This window comes from Nycticebus coucang, chromosome 18, assembly GCF_027406575.1.
Source record: "Nycticebus coucang isolate mNycCou1 chromosome 18, mNycCou1.pri, whole genome shotgun sequence".
NCBI classification, from domain to species: domain Eukaryota; kingdom Metazoa; phylum Chordata; class Mammalia; order Primates; family Lorisidae; genus Nycticebus; species Nycticebus coucang.
Window position 1 is genome coordinate 66,836,107 of NC_069797.1, and position 22,567 is coordinate 66,858,673.

The window sequence follows — 22,567 nt, forward strand, 5'->3', positions numbered from 1 at the left end:
TTGTGATTCTTGAGTTCTTCTGTTTCCGTTGGCACAGTTTGAATTATTTATTTGTTTGGGAAATTGTGTTGGGTGCCTACCATAGGCCAGGTACTGTTACTGACACTGAGGATAGCAGTGATGGAGATAGCAAGGTTCCTTCTCTCACGGGGCTTACGTTTGCTGGGCGGTCAGTAGAAAAAAAATTTTTAAATGAATTTTGATGAGTGATTCATGAAGAAGAAAAGTGAGTGCACTTATATACTTTGCTCTTTGCTGGCCTTGAGTTGGAGGTCAGGGAAGTCTTGACATTTGTGCTAAGAGTCCCAAAGACTGGGAAGAGGCCAGCTGTGAGAGGAGAATTTCAGTCTGAGGGAACAGCCAATTCAAAGATCCCGAGAAGAGAGCAGGCCAGGAGTGTTTAAGGAACAAAAATGATGGGGATGGCCAGGTGAGCTGGAGTGGAAGGAGAAAGGTTCTAGCTATAGGAGATGAGGGGCAGACAGGTCAGGACTGGAACATACTGAGTGTAGATTTTGTCCTCCCTGCTCTGCCTCTTACTTAGTAATAAAAAGGTTTAATTTTCTTCTTTTAAAAAACAAATTCCTCTTTATTCTCAGAATTTTTAAGATGGCAATTTATTTTTACTTGTTTGTCTAACTTGCCTGCCTTGTTTCCTTAACATTTAGGAAAACATTAATTAAATTAGTAACTTGGGTAATGAAAATGTTTTATAAAGACAATATTTAAACCTTGTAAATCCTGAAACGTGGATAATTTATTATTATTACATTTTTAATCCCCTATTAAGCAAGTAATCCCTTGTGATTACTGAATTTTCTTTCTTCTGCTAATTGATAACGATTGGTGACCAGCTTGAATTTAGTGAGAGGAAAAGTCTGATCTGACATGTGTCCTTAGGGATGTGGTTTTGTTGTTTAATCTTAAAACGTTGGTAGAAAAAGATGTATTTGCGTAAGTTACTTTTATAGCGCTGTCATAAAAGCAAAATAATTACAGAGAAAAAAGTCTGTGAATTGTTCCTTGCTTTCATTATCTGGACTGTCCCGCTCCATTCCATGCAGGCAGATCATGCTCATCCTTAAGGCTCAACTCCTGTTCCAACTCTCCTATCAAATGTTACTGGACCTACAAAATTTAATCATTTAATCATTTTTTTTCTTTCTTTAAAATCATAGCATTTAACATCTGATTATTTTGTACACTTAGCTCTTGTATTATATAGTAATAATCACATAGAACTAATTTTTTTAATACAGAAAGGGTCTTATCAGAGAGAAAAACTTTCTCTTATATTGCTTTCAACCTCTGTTGCATTGTGTTTCTGTGATTGAGTTCCTACTAGAAACACAATTCATTATTGTTGAATTGATTTTAGTTTTAATCAATGGATGTCTATTATGTGTGCATTAGAGGAAAGGAATTTTAATGTCCTTAATTTGATCATTGATGAAGCCATCCCCTTTAGTTGGCTGTATGTGTATGTGTTTTATTTTTTTAAAAGACTTTTGGCTTAGATGATTCTGTATTAATCATCTTAGGTAGTAAAATTACTTGCTCAAGGTGATAAACTAAGTAGAGTCTTAAGCAGAGTTCAATTTCTGATTCATCTGGTATTCTTTTTCTTTTTTCAAGCTGTCTATATGACATTTCCCTGATTAAAAGGTTTTTTTTTTTTTTTGAGGCAGAGTCTCAAGCTGTCACCCTGGATGGAGTACCGTGTCCCCACAGCAACCTCAAACTCTCGGGCTCAAGCGATTCTCTTGCCTTAGCCTCTCAAGTAGCTGGGACTACAGGTGCCCACCACAACGCCCAGCTATTTTTTGGTTGTAGTTGTCATTGTTGTTTGGTAGGCCCGGGCTGGATCTGAACCCGCCAGCTCCTGTGTATGTAGCTGACCCCCTAGCCACTTGAGCTGCAGGTGCCAAGCCCAATTAAGATGTTTTTAGTAGTAATCAAACAACTATACATATAAAAGACATTCATTCTTTATAATTCTTGCTTTGTACTACTTGCAAATTACTTTATTATATAGTGAGTATGAAGGTTACATACCACAAAGGAAATAATAAAATATTTAAACCTAATGAAAATAAAAACCTAACATCAAAACTTGTGGAATATAGAAAAAATAGTAATTTGGGGAAGATTTATAGCATTGTGTGCTTATATAAGTAAAGGAGACAGTTTTCAAATCAATTATTTAAAAGCTTCTTCCTTAGGAAACCAGAAAAAGTTAAGAAAGTTCAACCAAAAACAAGCAAAGGCAGAAAATAATGTAAAAGCAAAAATGATTGAATATAGAAAAAAAAACAATAGAAGTAGGTACTATTGTTAATTTAACAGTTGAGGAAACCAAGGCACAGAGAGTACGTAGCCCAGGATCACAATCCTGAGTGGCAGAGCCATGGTTCAAACCCAGGCTTTATAGATTTAACTTCCTTGCTCATAACTGCTCTGATAGACTGCTTTTTAACTTCATCACAAACAAAATTGATGAAATCCTCCAAGACAAGACAAAAGGCAAAAAGATAGAATAGTTCAGAGGCTGCGTGAATCCATCCAGGGAAGGTGAACATCACTGTCTAGTTAGGAGTCCAAGAGAGAAAATAGAGAAACTAGAGAGTGGAAATTATTAGGGAAACAATGCAAGAGATTTTCACATTGCTGAAGGAGAAGAGAATAGAAAAATACATCTATGGAATTCTAAAGCACCAAGGATAAAGGGAACATTTTAAAACACAGGCAGAGGTGGCAAATAGGTTGATTTCAGGCAGGATCAAGCCTTCAAACTTGTTTTTGTTTGGCCAGCCCTTGGTTTCTGATATCAATTTTTGAATAAGTTGTTAAAGTTTAAAATGCATATAATTATACATAATATACCAATTTCAAGCTTATCTTGCAATCTTAGTAAATCTAGCAACTGTATGCCTGAATTTTCCCATGACAACAATCAACTGGAACTGAGAAACAGTACTGCTATTATACAGGGCAGTCCTTGTTGATTCACTGTGACCCTTTTTATTCTTTATATGTCTTACGACACAGGCTTCATCCAGTTGTGTTTCAGGCCTGTTCTCTGATCTCACATGAGTTTGAAATCCTTCCTAAAACTTGAAGAGTGAAAAACAGACCATATATGAAGGAATAAGAATCAAGTTAATTTCACAGTGTTGAATAGCAAAACTGGATCCTCAAAGAGAATGCCTTGAAAATTCTGTAGTCCAGCCATTAACATGATGAAATCATTTATCATATAGGCAGCCTAAAGGCACACAGGGACATGGACTCATAAAATTTGCTTCCCATGTGTAATCTTAAGAGGTTACTTAAGATTATTCTTAGAAAAATAAGACAGTAAACTGAGGATAATGAGGATTTGGGACCTAGCAATGAGAATAATAATGAGGAAGGAACAGGATGTTTGCTGTTCAGAGGTCTACAAAGGAGTTAGAGCATGAGGGATTAGGGTGAGAGTGAGTCTTCAGGAATATGCGGATAGCCTGGTTAGGCTTTGGTAAACATGATTCCAAATCTCAATGGCTTACCACAGTAAAAGTTTACTGCTCACTTATGCCACATGTCCTTTGAGGATTGACCGCATCTCCAATCCATGCTATGTCATCTTGAAATCCCATTTCCATAATGACCTATCTGGAACATTAAAATGGGAAATGGAAAAGGACTTACGTTGAGCATATTCTGGCTCTTAAAGTTGACTTAGAAGTAAGTACATTGATACATCCCCTCACATTTCATTGGCCATAGCAAACTTGACCTCGCCAATGTAATCCTCCTGTAGGAACAGGTGTCACAGAGAAGACCATCAAATAGGGGTGAGACTAAAACAATTTATCACTGTTACTATGCTCATAAAACTTAGAAATATAAAAAATTAGACAACATTGGCATTGGGTTCCAGAAGCACTCTTCATAGGGCAGCATAGGTGTTATGATATTGGACCAGTAAATAAGTTGCTGTAGTCCAGAAAAATAAGTACTCTTCATTGAAGAAAATGTGCATAGTCACAGTAATTAGATTACATTATCGTATTCAACTCTGAAAACTAATTGTTGTTACAGAACATAAATGTTATCAGTCTGGCTATTGTAACAGTAAGAGTAGAGGTGACATAGGCATGGAAATGGGAGAATGGGGCAAAGGAAGAAGGAGGATGGCTGAGAGAACTGAGGTGTTTCAATTATGAAACAGGGGTTTGAGCTTCTGCCCTTGGAGTGAAGCAAGACATACAGGGTCAAGATACAGGGTTGACCATGGGAGGAACTGAAAGGAATGATGTAACTATACTGAGAAGAAAAGAAGAGCAAAGGCCAGGGAGTGTGAATGAGCTAAATTTCTATTTGTCATTGCAGAAAACTTATCAGCAAAGTCTATCTTTAGTAAATTAAGGAAGAGCTATATAGCACAATAAGGGGTACAGAGGGAACTACCAGAGAAGGGAAAACAGAGATGGCTAAAAATCAAGAGTTGCCACAGTGCAGGAGTGGAATGGGGCAAGGGCTTGTTACTTTTCATTATAAGATGAGCTTTACAATTTTATTTTAAAAAATCATGTGTGTATGTGAATTGTTCATATACATATATAGAATATACATATATGTTCTAGTCTTTAAAAATTTTAATTCATATAGTCTTCAAGCCAAAAAGTTTACTTTTTGGAACTTATCCTACAGAAATACTTACACATGTGCAAAAAGATGTGTGTTTAAATAGGTTTGTGGAACACTATTTGGAGTAATGAAAATGTAAATAAAGTGAATGATTAAATAAATTATGCTAAATCCATATTATAGAATATGCACTTATTAAAAAGATTGATATGAACAACAAGAGATGTTGTTAAAGGAATAATGCTTATTTTAGAACACTTTGTATATAATGATCCTATTTATGTAAAATTAAAACATGTGTCTGTATTATACATACGTAAATTCAGTAAAAAATTCTACATGATTATATATATATGGAGTTGGTATGGAATTATGGATTAGGGTTGTGATGAGTGTTATTGCACGCTCTAAATGCACCTTTTTTTACTTGAAATTTCAGAATAAGCATGTGTTATGCTTATTAAACATTAATTTACAAATACTAAGAAGCAATAGAATGAAATGCATATTATGGAACCTTTATATAATACTCTGTTTAAAAAAATTTCAGTTCCCATAGGCACTCTGTAGGATATTAAGTGCATAATAAGTTTGTCTTAATGAAATATAAAATAAATTAAAACAATTTATGTATAGTGTAAAAATAACCAATAGTTGAAAAGCCTAAAAGAGAATAAAAGACGTGGAAGATAGAGCATTAGCAAATTATTTTTAAAGGTACCCAAATGTGGATAACTTCAGGGTTTCTAGCCCCCAAAGCCAGTGCAATGGGGTTAATTTATCAGATTATTTTTAAAAAGTGGTATAATACAAAAATGAAGAAGCTAATTTTTGATTAATACTTGATGGCAGCTGAAAGTCATTTTGACATATGCCAACTTCAATGAATGTATGGATTTCTATTAAATAAATTTAATCTAAACAGCCATGGAGGATAATTTCCACAGCTTTAATAACTGTAGGGAGGTTGATTGGGGAACTGGTTTTAGAAGCTAGGTGTAGAAATTATATTGAAAAGTGGATCCCAGGATTAGGGAATAAGGAGCCAAGAGGGAAACAGAAATAATAATTAATGAAATATAAATAAGAATTATAAGGAGAGACAAAGAATATTACTTTTTATTATGCTGTAGTTAAAAAGTACAATTGAGTAATTTTTGGATAAAAGGCCATATTAGAAGCACTAATAAACATAAGAAAAATTTCAGTTCGTCTAAGTAAACCAATGAATGAACATGTGAGAAAGGAAAACCACATTTAAAACTCTTTACATAACACAAGTATGAATCAGAAGTTATTGTGCTATAGAGTGAGTCTGAGAAGTTGAAGAGTAACATAGGAGAGTTTTAAAATTAGATTTTTATTTTGATGATAATCGTGTGGATGACAAATTTATAATCAACTGTAGCCAAATGATTTCAGCACTTGATTTGCATTTATTTTGTGATTTTTTTTTTGGCACAAGTTCAGCTTTTTGAGTTGGACACAGTAGGAAAAGCCACCGAGGAAAACTTAAACACTTTTGACTTTTTGTGTTAATAAAAAGGCAAATTAGAATTAACAATGATGTACCATCTAAAGTTGACAGAAGCTGCAGGAGATTGGTACTTTCATATATGCTAGTGGCATTGTAAATTAACAGCCTGTTTGGGAAGGATTTTGGCAGTATCTACCAAGAGTCATAAAAAACACATACACCCTCTGGTGCAATTTCCTTAACCTCAAAAAATCAGACACAAATATAAAAACGATGATGTTAATTATTGTTTAGGGTCCTCAAACTACTGCCCGCAGACCACATGCGGCGGTGTGATTGTATTTGTTCCCGTTTTGTTTTTTTACTTCAAAATAAGATATGTGCAGTGTGCGTAGGAATTTGTTCATTTTTTTTTTCTTAAACTATAGTTCGGCCCTCCAACAATCTGAGGGACGGTGAACTGGCCCCCTGTTTATAAAGTTTGAGGACCCCTGGTAGATGATGGAATCATGGTGAATTCTTTTTCTATACCCCTACTATCCACATTATGACAGAATCACTTTCTTCTTTAAAAAATATATTCATATAAATTTGTTTGGAAGCATGTTAAGTTTCAAAAGCTTTTCTCAGAAGGATAGATTTAAAAACCTACCAAACTTTGGTATGTTTGTGTTGCCTTGATCAAAAATGTTTTACACAATAAGAGATACTGATGAATTCTTTAAAGCAGCAGTTCTCAACCTGTGGGTCACGCCCCATGGGAACTGTATTAAAGGGTCGTGACATTAGGAAGGTTGAGAATCGCTGCTTTAAAGGATTGTACTGTTATTGGAACCCATACACTTTTGCATCAGTCTTTCCATTTTTTTTTTCTGTGAGAGAATGATAGATAATATAAATGTAGGTTATAAAAGGAATTTACAAAAACATACAAGGGCATCTTAGGTTGGTGCAGATTTCAGCCATTTTTGTTCTTCCTGTAGCTACACAGCTGTTAATTAGAATCAATATCCCAGGCAGTAACTGACTAAGGAAAGATGAAGGCAGGAATATAAGCTAGTGTATTTTAGGAGGATATTTACTGATGTAATAATATACAAGTGTTTTTCCAGTTAACCTTTCCTCAGCAGAATGTTCTATTAACTGTAACAATATTCCTGCACTCCAAATTATTAAGGTTTTTACTGTGAAAGTTTATCATGACAAACAGTAGACATATAATAGTGGTGTCTACAAGCCAGCATGAGTACACTAAAAATGAAGCCGATTAAACTAAGCTCATTTCCTACTTTGAACGGTGTAGCCAGTCTGGTAGATAAGGAAACAGGGCTAGATATAACGTATCTGGACTTTACCCAGCCATCTGACAAGGTCCTTCATGAAGGCAGTATGTGGAACTGTGCTTTGGATGTCAGTATCTTTATGTGGTTAAGTGATAATTCAGAGGGCCATCTCTGAATGATTAGTGTCAGAACCTGATGTGAGATTTCTAAGCATCTGTCAGTCAGTGGATGATGATAAGGGATAAAAAAAAAGTTTGAAGTTTCTCAGTGCTTGGAGAGTTCTGAGGAGTAGTTAATATGTAGGATAAGGAAATCAGTTTTCTGAAGCTTTAAGCAGGCTGGAATTAAGATTATATTTATTGGGGTTGAATATAAAATGTCATGCTTTGGTTTAGAAGATCAGTCACTAAAGTATGAGAGTGAGGGGTGAGGAAGACAGAAAGAGACAGATAAGGGGAGTGTGGTGCCCAGCCAGTGGGACAGGAGAGCTAGTGGACATGGTCCCTGCCTATTTTTCCTTATCAGGTCACATAGGGAATACATCAATTTTGGTCACCACATTTTTTTTTTTATTGTTAAATCATAGCTGTGTACATTAGTGCAATCAAGGGGTACAATGTGCTGGTTTCATATACAATCTGAAATATTCTCATCAAACTGTTCAACGTAGCCTTCATGGCATTTTCTTAATTATTGTATGTAGACATTTGTATTCTGCCTTTAGTAAGTTTCGCCTGTACCCATTCTAAGATGCACCGTAGGTGTGGCCCCACCTATTACTTTCCCTCCATCCTAACCTCCCCCCTCCCTTCCCCGACGGTGACAAACTGGAACAAAAGAGAGTTTCTAGAATATAGAAAGGTCTGGAACTATGTCAGAATATTTAAAGGAATAAGGCTATGTTGCCAGTGAGAAGAGGAGACTAAGGAGAATTGCGGTGTCTTTATTTGAAAATTTAATGTTACAGGAGGCTTTAGGCTTGGTCTGTTATGATAAGAGTCCTAAGAGCCCATAGTTTCTGGGACCTCCCCTGGGCAGGGCTCTGCTCTGCTTTGCCTGTATTCAGCCCCTCTCTATCTTCACAGTATTCTCCAGAGACAGCTACCATTGTTTATTATTTTTATCTTCAGTTGTAGAAAAGGAAGCGCATCTAGTTGCATGCCTGGCCTGAAGTCCCATGTAGTTAATAGATGGTGGAATCAGAACCAAAAGAACCAAAACCAGAGCCATGCTCCTTTTTTATTTTTCATTGAAAATCGTGGCTTCCACTCCACTCTACGCACACCCCCGTGGAATTCCAGGGGCAGAAATAGAACCTGTGTGTAGATAATGCTGGGAGGAACACTTTGAGTTGTTTCAAGATAGTTCTTTTCTAAAGAACACTTCAATGTGCAGTCGTTTGTCTTGTGAGAAAGTGAGTTTCCCAGCACGAGCATGTTGAAGAACCTGTCAAGGGCTGTCCTACTACCAAGCTCTCATCAAAATCCAAGATTTGATGTTCTGTTCATTTGTCTGATTAGACTCTTGCTCCTCTCTTGATAGACGGACTTCTCTGGTTGCACCACTGACTCATTTACTCACCTACCTGTCTAGCTTCCGCCTCTTTCTCAGTTGCCATTCAAACACAGATACAAGTGTGAACATTTTTCCATTCTTTTCTCTTACTTTTCTCTAAAAGGTAAAATTGTAACTGCTATAATTATGGCATCTCCCACCATGACGAGATTTAGATGCTGATCATCAGGCCCTTGCTTCTCACGCTGGGGGAAGGATCAGGTGGCAGGAGAGTGGGAGGCGACCTGCAGGTTTTCTGGAGTGTTCCATGCACTCGCTTATGTGGTGGGAAAGCAAAGTAGTTTTACTACTGAGGTAACTTCATATTGAAACAAACATAGACTTTCCTGTTTTGTAAAATGCAAAGTTCTCCTGCATTTTTAAGATAAAAGAGGACGTTTCAAAGAAACTTCCAGCTTGCAGAGGCTGCTTCAGGCTATGCCCTCACATCCCCTAGGGGACAGGTACTATTCATTTTCCCTGCTGCTAGGAGTACTTTGGTGGAAAAGTTTTAAAAGCACTTATCCAGTATCTAATCCTCACATTTTTTATAATGAGGGAATTGACTGACATTCAGAGGAAATGAATGACTTATGCCTTCGGGGCCTCAGTTTCCCTCTTCAGTTTTAATTTTTGAGCCCCTCCCTTATAGAAAGCATTGTGCTGGGAACTGTAATAAAGTCAAAACAGCAACGTAGTATTTTAAAATATCTTAGCAAAAATGCAGGCATAAAGTGTGCAGATGTGGAAAGAAAAACATCAAACACATGGGATAAATACTCACACAAATATCCTGTAAAGCCCAAGCTTTCATCAAGATTTCCTGTTTCTTTCCTGTATAACCCATTGGAACAAAAAGACAATTTAATTGTCTTTTCACAAACCGCATTCAAGTTGGAAACAAACAACCAAGCAGGCGTGCTAGGATTTCCTGAACTATGGGGATTTTTTTTTGGCAGTTCCATTATATCATTCTTTAATCTTACATTTTATATCTTCTTTTCTCACTACAAAGCCTTTAGAGAAAAATGTAGTACAGCAGATAAACAAGTGATCAAATTCTTCAGAAAAAATAAACACATATTGTCAAAGGTTACCAAAAATACTAAAGGGCCAATCTCTTACAAGCTACTGTTATTTGGAACAAACTATTTTGGTAGCAACAACAGTATCAAGGATAAAACAAATTATGCATGATAAGTAAGTGGGAAATTTCAAATTAAGGTCTGTTGGGATATTTAAAAATCAGATGACATGTGATTCTCAGTCCTTTCCTTTGTAAATATCCTAGTCTCTAATTATCTAAGTAATGTAACCTAAAAGCATATGCTGCTTTTAAATGAGACTATTTAATCTACACTGGAAAAAGAAACATCAGAAAGCATAAAATAGGGGGCAGAGGTTCCCAAGAAGGTAGAGATGTGTGGACAAGAGCCCTGTCCGGCAGTGTTGGCCTTGGAGAGGAGAGCCAGGCTTTTGCTGCAACTAGAGAAGAGAAGAGAAGGACAGAGGTACAGAAGTGAGTAGGTCTGCAGTAGGCGGATGAAGACACTCTTACTACTGGAGGATTTTCTTTGTGAGTTGGGAGGCTAAATCATTTGCAGAGACTGGGGAATCACAGGAGCGGTGATGAAAGTGGGAATTGTCTTGTGCTATAGTTGGGTTATAGCCTTCATATGAAAGCTGTAATTTAGTTTCATAGTAGGGCTGAGTACATTGGATACTTTTTCTTCCATTCCTGAGATACTTTGCTAAGAAGAATATGTTCCAGCTCCATCCATGTAAACATGAAAGAGGTAAGAAGGGCCAAGGAAGGGGAAGGGAGGGGGGAGGTTATGGTGGAGGGAGGGTAATGGGTGGGGCCACACCTACGGTGCATCTTAGAATGGGTACAGGCGAAACTTACTAAATGCAGAATACAAATGTCTACATACAATAACTAAGAAAATGCCATGAAGGCTACGTTGAACAGTTTGATGAGAATATTTCAGATTGTATATGAAACCAGCACATTGTACCCCTTGATTGCACTAATGTACACAGCTATGATTTAACAATAAAAAAATAAATTAAAAAAAGTGGTAATTGTTTGCTGTCATTTGGGTGATTGTAAGACAGATCTTACTAAAAAGCTAGACAAAACTTCTTTTCAGTAGTGACTTTCCAGATGAAGTTAATAAGTTAATGACCTGAATTTGTGGGTCTCTCTACAATCTCTTCAAAATGGATTTTGCATGTTTTATTGGTTTCTCAATATGAATTTATGGTACATCCAGGGTATTGTTTTCAATCTCTTTGTCTTATTCTTCTTGCTCAGGGGTGCAAGAAGACTACTTATCATACTCTTTTTTAAAAGTCTTTTTTGTTTGGCCTTCATTTTCTGGTTTGTAATAAATAATTTTTGAGTCCCAGCTATATGCACATCAACCACTTTGCTCCTCAATGGTGATCAAGACAAATGTAAGCTTCAATCTAATGATGCTTTTTCAGATTTCCTTCAAAAACCTCCTAATTTAGGGAATACAACTATACTACAAGTTACAGATTTGTCCTGCAGGCAGTAGATAAAGTGCTCCAGTAAAGCTCCAGAGCCTGGGTTCTTTGGTCCAGGTCACATATTAATAGCTTAGATTAATTGACTAACTGATTATTAGTGAAGGGCAATCGAAAGGGCCTCCTTTTCCTTTTTTTTTTTTTTGGCCTGAAACTTTTCTCATCTAGGCTAAAACAAATTGTACCTTTATCTAGAAACTTTATCCCACTTTGCCTAGAGTGGAAATTAAGAGAGCAAAGATGAAGTCAGTTCTTCTCAGTAACCATGGCATAAAGTGTTCATGTTTAGTGTTAGAGATACTTTATTTAAAATTTTTTCTAAGACTCATCATGTCTTCTCTAAGTAGATGAAAAATGGAAATAATGCTTCTCAATCATCCATTACTTAGTACTTGTTTATTGAGCAATTACTTTATGCTAAACATCTTGCTAGGCGCCTAGGATATGACAGCGAACAAAATAGTCTTGACCCTTCTGAGAGAGGAAGGAAACACGCCTGCCACTCCCACCCAGGCACCTGCACAAGCATGCACACATGCTGTCTCTTTCCTTCCTAAAATACAATGTGAATTAATGTGGGATAATGATAACTGCTATGAAGGAAAATAAAGCAGGCTAAGGTGAGTGCAGCAGCTACTTTATATATTGGTTGTCATTTTATAAGAAGTGTTAGTGAAGGATTAACTGAAGTGACATTCAAACTAAGACCTGAATGAAGTGAAGGAAGAAACCACACAAAAACTTGAGGCAAGAGCATGCCAGGCAGAGGGAAGAGCAGGTTTAACAGTTGTGAGGTCATTGGTGTTTGGGGGGAGTATAGCAAGTGGGGAGAGAATGGTAGGAGACAAGGCTAAGGAGAGGCAGGGTATGTCAAGCACTACGGACCATGGTGGAGCCATTGGAGCAAGATCTGGTGTGCGTTTTACAGAGATCTCTGTAGCCTTGTGGGGCATTCATTGTGGAGAAGGCAGGAGAGGCAGCAGGGGGGTTGGCTAGGATGCCATTATAGTAGGTTCGGGGAGTAGGCTAGAATGAAGTTTGGGGGGTGACAGCAATGGCAAGTGGTCTGATTTGGGATATCTGGGTCAGATTTTACAGGGAGAACTTGTCAACCTATGTGAAATGGCATGTGAGGCACAGAGGGAACTCGAATGGGACAGAAATTTTCTGGCTGAGCAACACAGCAAAAGGTGGTAACAGACATCCAGACATGAGTAGAGAGAAAAGGAAGGAGGTTCCAGGACTGGGCCCAGGGGTGTGCCAACAATTAGAGGCAGGGAAGAGGTGAAGGAAGAAGCAAAGGAGACTGGGAATGTGCAGCCAGTGAGGTAAAGGAAACACTTAGAAGGTGTGATTTCCCATAAGCCATGTGTAGTAAGGGTTTCAGGAAGAAGGAAATGAGTAACCACTTTTTTTTAAGATGTTGCCAAGAGATGCACTCAGCTGGGAACTGAGAACTGACCACTGGATTTGGCAAGAAGGTCTTTAGCCACCTTGACAAGCTCAGTTTCAGTAGAATATGGGAACAAAAGCCTGAATGATGTGGTTGGAGAGAGAAGGGGATGTGAACAACTATTTGGGGGGAATGTTGAAAGAAGGGGACAGAGAAATGGGTGGTACCTAAAGGGGTATGTTGGGTGAAGGGAAAGTTTTTTTTTCTTTTTTTTTTTCTGGCAGTTTTTGACCGGGGCTGGGTTTGAACCCACCACCTCCGGTATATGGGGCCGACGCCCTACTCCTTTGAGCCACAGGTGCCACCCAATCAAGGGAAAGTTTTTTAAAAATTGTAATACAGTAAAAATGTGTTTGCTTGGTGATGAGAATGATCCAGTGTAAAAGGAAATATTGATGATGCAACTGATAGGATAATTGTGAGAGTGTCGTGCTGAATTTGATGAGAGGGGATGAATTCAGTGCACAGATGGAAGGACTCTACTTAGCAGCAAGGCTTCCATCCCTTCAACCACAGGAAAGGCAGAGACCATGGGGGTGGACAAGCCAATTTGGTGATGAGGAAGATGAAGGAGTCCTTTCCTATCTATTTCTAATTCTATTTTTTGTTTGTTCCTGAATGCCACATTATTCCAGTTTAAATGATGAATAATTAGGAAGCCATCATAATGGGTGAGGTAAGGAAAGAAAAAAGAAAGTAAAGACATAGCCCTTTGTGTCAGAGGAGTTTATAACCTGGTTGACCTTTGGCCTTACTACATGTCTCACTAGCTGGCAAACTCAGGTGATTTTTATATTTTATACTCATTCAACAGCAGAGGTGTACTAGATTAAGACAGATGCATATTTTATCAAGAAATGAGTGTGTTTTAGAGAAACAGACCTAAGGTAAAGTAACGTAAAATATATAAAGACATGTTTCCCTCAAAAAAAAAAAAAAAAAACAAAGACGTTTCCCTCCCCAAATTTAGAACTCCATTTCTTTCTTGACACACTGCCTGCTTTTTACTAATTTTTTGTGCTTATTTCTATAAGATGTTGTTCAGAAAGTCAGATCATATTGTAGTACCTCTTATGCCAAAATGTATTTTTACTTTAACTCCAAAGTCTCAGAGAAGATTGCATGTCCTTGAGTTTATCTTTAAGGAGCCCTTTACTTTTCACATAATGGAATATGCGGTACCACATTTTACATTGTAGAACTGCAATTAATGATAAAGATTTCAACATGTTTTAGTAAGAATATAAAATCATTCTAATGACCCTGTGCTAACTTTTCAGGTCTGCTCTGTCCTACCGGAGCCACATTTCTGGAGCTTTACAGAATTAGATAATTTATTTTGATATTTTATGTATGCCATTTCACATATTTTGCAGACTTAATGCTGTTAAGTCTCTATCTCATTAAATAGAAATTACCAGGGTCTGATTCCTTGTTTCTTAGTGTGGATCTTAATGCCATGAGTCTAATGAACAATACAAAAGTAGTTCTAAATTTTACAACCAAGAAGCAAAAATTTTCCTCTAAGAGCTCTTGACTAGTCTGTAGGATGATGTGGAAGTGTTACCTGTCAAGCCCTAAAGAAAAATGCCTGTCTATTAATAGGCAACACTTTAAAGCAAAGAATCCCTCGAAGTACGAGTCTGATGATCAATATAATTTTTCACAGATTTTCCAACGTTTGGGTGCCCTTTATCTCTCTTTTTAAAAAATACACCACATTTACAGTGGTTTGTGATTTTACTAGGTAGTGGCCTTCTCTACTTCTTCCCTATTATTGGCTGTCATGCTGGAACTGCCTTGGCATAATTCTGAGGAAGACTCAAAAGTATCAGGAAAGAGAGAATATGAGAGAGGTTTTGTTATTTTAGCCCAGAGAACCTACCCGCATAGGAAGGCCTACATGATACTGCCTTCACTAGAGTACTGAGGGTACACTGATCATAGAGGCATCGGCACCCCTGAGCAGCCTCCTGGTAGCTTCCTCTGTATTTCTGGGCTGACATTAAGAGATGCTGCTATGGAATTGAACTGCTTACTTTCAATAGGAAGGTAGGGGCCAAAATGGCAGATCCTTTGTGAGACACTCAAGTCAGGTGGAAAGTAGAAACTGCTGTAATGGGCAGCAAGGCTATACTGGCAGTCAGGGTGTCTTGCCTTGCAAGTATCGGTGGTATAGTGAGCCTGGTTTTGTGAGGGATATGATAGCCAATGAGAATATCACTTGGATGTGTAACATCAGGAAGTCTAGAACTGGTGACTAGACATTAGACAGTTTGTCACTTCAGTGGAAAATCATGATCCTCTGCTAAGTTTTCAGATCTAACTAATTTCATAGATTCAGAGCACAGGTGTTAAAGGAATGCCCCATCTTTGTTTCAGACTCTTGGAATACCACTATAAACAAATATACCAACAGGAGTTATTGCTGTTTGACGAGGTAATTTACTACACATAAAGAAGAAAGCAAAAGTTCCAACCCAAATAGTGTCTTTCAGAAATGAGTGACATTAATGTTAGGTGAGCATTATTCTAGAAACGTATGAGAGATAGATAAATCAAAGGATAAGTAGATATGTAGAAAAAAGCAATTTTATTAGAAATATAATCATGCTACATTTTCCATGTTTATTAAAATATTTAATTTAATTTTATGCAAAGTTATTTTAAGAAAAAGGGAAACTGAAAGATTGCTGACACCCAAGAGTTTGAGGTTGCTGTGAGCTGTGACACCACGGCATTCTGCTGAGGGTGACATAGTAAGACTCTGTCTCAAAAAAAAAAAAAAAAGGCAGACTAGAGCCATCTCCTCACCAGCTGCTCTCGGCCACTCTAACAGCCAAGCACATAGACAAGGAAAATTAAGGAGAAGGAGGAAGCAAGAGGAGAGAATAAGGGAAGGAAGTGAGCAAGAAGAAAATATACATGGAGGAACCAACAAAAAATCCTGGCAACATAAAAAACCAGAGTGGGTCAATCCCCCCAAAGGATCACAAGGCAGCTACCAAAGAATATCCCACCTATAAAGAAATTATAAAAATGACAGAAAGGGAATTTAGAGCATGGATGGCAAAAATAATAAAGGAAATTGAAGGAAAAGTAGAAAACCACCAAAAGGAAATCTAAAAATTGATGCAAGAAATGAATATAAGACATGATGAAATTAGAAAGGATATCTTGGAGCTTAAGGAATTGAAGGAGTCATTCAGGGAACTTGAAGATGCAGTAGAAAGTGTCAGTAACAGGTTAAACCATGGAGAAGAAGGAATCTCAGAGCTAGAGGATAAACTTTAGACTTAACTCAGGCATTTTAAAAGGCAGAAAAGAGGAGAGTCAACATAGAGCAATCTCTTAGAGAATTATGAGACTTCACCAAGTGTACAAACATACAAATTACAGGTAATCCTGAAGGAAAAAAAGAGTGATCTAAAAGTATGGAAGCCCAACTGGAGGGTATCATAACTGAAAATTTCCCAAGCATCACCAAAGATTCTGACACACTCCACTTAGATGGATATTAAACCCTCTTAGTCTCAATACAAACAGAACATTTCCTAGACATATTGTAATGAACCTGGCCAAGGTCAAAATGAAAGAGAAAATTCTGCAATCAGCCAGGAGTAAGCACCAATTGACCTATTAGATTCCATGTTAGATGGAAAGCAGAGACTGCTGTAAGGGGTAGATCCATCAGGGTGACAGCAGAGTTTTAGTTGAAACTATTCCAACCAGAGAGGGTGGTCATCTTAAACTTTAACCTTCTTTAACAAAACACTTTTTCAGCCTAAGATTATGCATCCTGCTAAACTAAGTTTCATATTTGATGGAGAAATCAAATCTTTTACTGACATGCAAACAGTAAAGAAATTTGCCACAACAAGACCAGCTCTGTAGGAAGTACTGAGACATGTTCTTCTCACTGACCATCAGAATGGATCACAAGCAAAGTAGGCACCCATAAACTAAAGAACAAAACCTATCTTCCACAGTGGCACAAGGAATAAAACTAAGAAATGGAACTTCACAAAAAAAGATGAGCAGAACTCCACTATACTTATTAGTTCTCTCAGTGCATATGAGTGGCTTCAATTTCCCACTGAAAGGGTACAGGCAGCTTATTGGATAAAAAAAGTACAAGCAAAAAAAGCACAAGCCAACTTATATTGTCTCCAGGAAACACACCTAACCTCTAAGGACAAACAAGACTCCAGGTGAAAGGTTGGAAAACAATATCAGGCAAATGGAAATTGGAAGAAAGGATGGGTTGCAATTTTATTTGCAGATACAAGTGGATTTAAATAAACAAAAGTAAGGAATGACAAAGATGGACAATGTATATCCATTCAGAGAACCATACAACAAGAAGACTTATCAACTCTATATATGCACCCAACTTAAATGTTCCCAGATTTATAAAATGAATCCTAACTGGTCTGAACAATATGATATCTTACAACACTATAATTTCTGGGGACTTCAATACCCTACTGACAGAACTGGAAAGATCCTCTAAACATAAACTAAAGAGAGTATCAAGGGACTTAAATGCAACCCTAGAACAGTTAGGCTTAGTAGACATATACAGAACATATCATCCCAAAACTATTGAGTATACATTCTTCTCTCCAGCTCATAGAGCATATTCCAAACATATCCTAGGACACAAACCCCCCAAAAATTAAAATAATAGAAATTATACCTTGTATCTTTTCAGACCATAAGGGCATAAAGGTAAAACTCAACTCCAGCAAAAATCTCATCCCCGCACAAAGTCATGGAAACTAAACAACCTTATGCTGAATGACAGCTGATTCAAAGAGGAAGATAAAGAAGGAAATCATTAGATTCCTTGAACATACTGACAAGGAAGCCACAAGCTATCAAAACCTGTGGGATTCTGCAAAAGCAATTCTAGGAGGAAAATTTATCACATTAGACACCCACATCCAAAAAACAGGAAGAGCACACATAAACAACCTAATGAACCACCTCGAGGAACTAGACAAGGAAAAGCAATCTGACCCAAAACCTAGCAGAAGAAAAGAAATAACCAAAATTAAATCAGAAATAAGTGAAGTTGAAAACAAAAGAATCATTCAAAAAATTAATGAAACAAAAGATTGATTTTTTTAAAGATGAAGTCAAAAGCCTTTGGCCAGATTAACTATAAGCAGAAATGTAAGATCTCTAATAACCTCAATCAGAAATAAAAATGGGGAAATAATATCAGATACCACAGAGATGCACAGATCATTTCTGGTTACTACAAAAACTCTATGCCTAGAAATTTGAGAATGTGGAGGAAAGGGAATGATACCTGGTATCATACAATCTCCCTAGACTTAACCAGGAAGAAATAGATCTCTTTAACAGACCAATATCAAGCACTGAAATTGAACCAACAATAAAAAACCTCCCATTAAAAATGCCCTGGACCAGATGGCTTCATACCAGAATTCAAAGAAGAGTTTGTACCTATACTACAGAGCCTATTCCAAAATGTTGAAAAGGAAGGAATCCTCCCCAACCTGTTCTATGAAGCAAATATCACCCTGATACTAAAACCAGGAAATGACCTAACTGAAAGGGAGAACTACAGTCCAATTTCACTAATAAATATTGATGCAGAAATACTCAATAAAATCCTAGCAAATCAAATACAGCTACATGTTAAAAAACTTATACATCAAGATCAAGTAGGCTTTATCCCAGGGATACATGGTTGATTTAACATATGCAAATCCATAAATGTAATTCACCACATAAATGGAAGCAGATCATATGATCCTCTCAATAGATACAGAAAAAGCATTTGACAAAATTCAGCAAGAACAAGAACACTTAAGAAAATAAGCTTAGATGGGGACATTTTTTAAACTGAAAGAAGCTGTCTATGACAACCCCACAGCCAATATCATACTGAATGGAGTAAAACTGAAAGCATTTTCACTTAGAATGCACATAATCTAATGAACCATCTCAAGGTACTGGAACCAGACAAGGATGTTCACTATTGCCACTACTGTTCAACATAGTGCTAGAAGTTCTAGCCAGTGCAATCAAGCAAAAGAAGGATATTAAAGACATCCAAATGGGGAAGAGGAGTTTAAACTCTCACTCCTTGCTGATGATATGACCTGATAGTAAGAAAACCTCAGGGACTCAATCAAAAGACTCCTGGAAGTGATCAGAAATACAGTAACAGAGCCGCACCTGTGGCTCAACCTGTGGCAGTTTCAAACCCAGCCCCGGCCAAAAACTGCAAAAAAAGAAAAAAGAAATATAGTAACACTGCAGGGTATAAAATCGGTGTCTACAAATCAGTAGCCTTTGTATCCACCAAATAACAATCAAGCTGAGAAGCAAATCAGGAACACAATCCTCTTCACAGTAGCGTCAAAGAAAGTGAAATTCCTGGTAATATATCTAACAAAGGATGTGAAGGATCTCTACAGAGAATTATGAAAGCCTGAGAAAAGAAATAGCAGAACACCAACAAATGGAAAAGCATACCATGCTGGGAATGGCACCATGGCTGGCAAGAATCAACATTGTTAAAATGTCCATACTACCCAAAGTAATCTATAAATTTAATGCAATGCCATTAAAATACCAACATTATATTTTGAAGAACTCAAAAAAAAAAAAGTTCTTTGTTTCATTTAGAACCAGGAAGAAAACCTGTATAGCTTAGGCGGTTCTTTGCAATAAAAACAAATCTGGACATATCATAGTACTAGACTTCAGGTTGTGCTGCAAGTCCATAGTGATCAAAATAGCATGATACTAGCACAAAAATAGAGACATAGCTCTATGGAACAGAATAGAAAACCCAGAGATGAAAGAGCCTCATGTCCCCATCTGATCTTCAAAAAACAAAACAAAAGCATACACTTGGGAAAAGAATCCCTATTCAACAAATAGTGCTGGAAGAACTGAATTACTACAGGTAAAAAGACTAAAACTGGACCCACATCTCTCACCTCTTACAAAACTTAACTCACAATGGGTGAAAGACTTAAATGTAAGATACAAAATGATAAAAATCCTAGAAGAAAGTCTAGGCAAAATTCTTGATCATATTGGCCTAGGGAAACATTTTATGAAGAAGACTCCATTGGCATTTGCAGCAACAACAAAAATAAATACATGGGACTTAATTAAGTTAAAAAGCTTCTGCACAGCTAAGCACACACCAAATAAAGCAAACAGACTACCTTCAGAATGGGAGAAGACATTTGCATGTTACAAATGTGACAAAGAATCTACGGATAACTCAAATTCATCAACAAAAAAAAGAGCAAACAACTTCATTTTATCATTGGGCAAGAGAAGAGCCTTCTCTGAAAATGACAGACAAATGGCCAAAAAACACATGAAAAAAAAAGCTCATTGTCCCCAGTTATCAAAGAAATGCAAATGAAAACCACCCTCAGATAGCCTTGACAATAGCCCACATCACACAGTCTCCAAGCTGCAGATACTGGTGAAGGTGTGGAGAAAAGGGAACAGGTTTATAATGTTGGTAGGATTTCAAACTAATACAGCCTCTTTGGAAAGAAATATAGAGAATCCCCAAAGAGCTAAAAGTAGATCTTCCATTTGATGCTGCAGTCCCCTTACTATGTATCTACCCAGAAGAAAAAAAAATCATTTACTTACATGGAAAGACTAGGGACCCTAAAAATTTTGAATTTTAACACAGATTCACTTTGATAATAGCCTCTTTGGTTATGCATACCATCATCAAGATGTTCCCAGAACATTAGTTTTTCCTCTGGACTCTACCATTTATCTGTGAAGACACCCCTGCAAAAAGATGCTGACGGTGAGAAAACTTAGGCATACACCAGAAAGGGCTTATAACACCTAGAAGTTAGCCGAGCAGTGTTGGACAGAGCAGCAGAGCCTGAGCTATTTCACTTTAAAAGGCTTCAGCAACCTTGAGATTTGTTCGTTGAGTAGAATCACTGAACAACAGGTCCTGGCAAAATAACAAACTAATAATTTGTGAACATTTATCTTTAGGCTTGAAATTCCATTATAGCTATTTTATTTTGTTACTGAGTTTTCAAAATAAATGAACTAAAATTTATACATGGCATGGTCATTGATCAGTTTATAAGAACACTGAAAATGGCTCAGTTTAGAACGTTACTATGGAAGTGCATTATTGCAAGAGCTTTAGAATGAGGCAGCATCGTCACTAATGATCGCACAGCTAGTTCTAGTGATGTGTCTTTTTTGGGGAGAAAATTCTGTAATTCTTTTGCCTCAGTTATAGATCATTGATTACTTTTCTATAAAATATTGTAAGATATTTTGCCTTCTGTCAGTGTTAAGTCACATTCCTTCTACCAATTTTTCTGAGGCTTTCAAGAAGATCTCAGTAGAACTATCTACCTTTTACCTTCCTTCAGTGTATTACATACTTAAATGATTTTGATTAAAGTTTATAATTTTATTATAATGATTCTTGATAATATAACACTGAGTATAAATAATAAAGTGTCAGAACTAAAAATATTCTAACTTAATAATTTATTCACTTGGCTTTCTGAAAAAAAAAATGCCATAATCGCAATAAAGTTTTAAATTTTCTCTTTTGTTGGATTTAACATTGTAGTTGTGTGAAACACAGAATAAAATATACACATTCATTTTAAATTATCAAAAAGACCTTTTCTAACCAATTTCTCCATACCAGGAGACCATTTTTATACTATTTTTTCTATATATTGCCAACAGTAGAATAACATAGGGGAAAAACCCCTAAATTTCAAATAAATATAAATTCACCATATATTTGTTCTGAGATGCAAAATACATTTTCCTTGTTATTTATACATTATTTTGCTCTGATAAGTGTACATGTTTAAGAGTTAGCATACTTTTCTTTTTTCTAAATAGCATAATGTATTTATGAATGGTTAAAAATTTATTATTGGTTTTCAAACTCTCCATGGAAAATCACAATAAGAAAACATTTGAACCTAGGTGTTAAAGCAAATTTAATTCGTGTTTTAGTTCTTGATTTGCAATTAGGAGGTAAGCTTTGCAAATTTAAAAAGAAAATAACTTCTGAAATTTAGTGCAGTGTGCAGGCCTAGAGAAATGAATGCTATAGCTTTAAGATAAGGTAGTCTGGTGATTCATTGCACGAAAGAAGATCGATTTGGAGCAGGCTCCTACTGTTAGCTTTTTTGAAGATGGATTCTCACGGCGAAAATAACAGAACATATTCTAGATAACAGCAAATTTTTCCCCCTGAAATCCACCAAAACTGAAGAAAAATCCAAGTGACTGTTCCTAGCAGCTGTGTGGCCTGGAGTTCACTGGGGAAGCTGGCTTCCTGCAGTCCCCTATTCATCACCTGCTTCAAAGACAGCCTGGCTGGCTATAGTTTGCAGGCCAGGTAGGGTGCCATTGTGCACAGTCTGGGAGGATTAGTATCAAAGCTGCGGCTACCAGGCCCTTGGTCTCGGGCTGCCATTCAGTCTAGCAGGGAGAGGCTAAGACTGGCCAAGGTCACAGTCTCCAGTGTGGAGTGGACTGGGAAAGGATCCTGAGAATAGAATGCTCTTTATGAAATCATGGCGCAAGCTTGCAGCACAG

General features: G+C 37.0%; 1 protein-coding gene across 3 annotated transcripts in view; it reads left to right on the forward strand.

Moving 5' to 3' along the window:
* The window catches only part of CEP112 (centrosomal protein 112), a 519,949-nt gene that overhangs the window by 246,200 nt on the left and 251,182 nt on the right, over nt 1–22,567 (forward strand). The window lies entirely within an intron of this gene.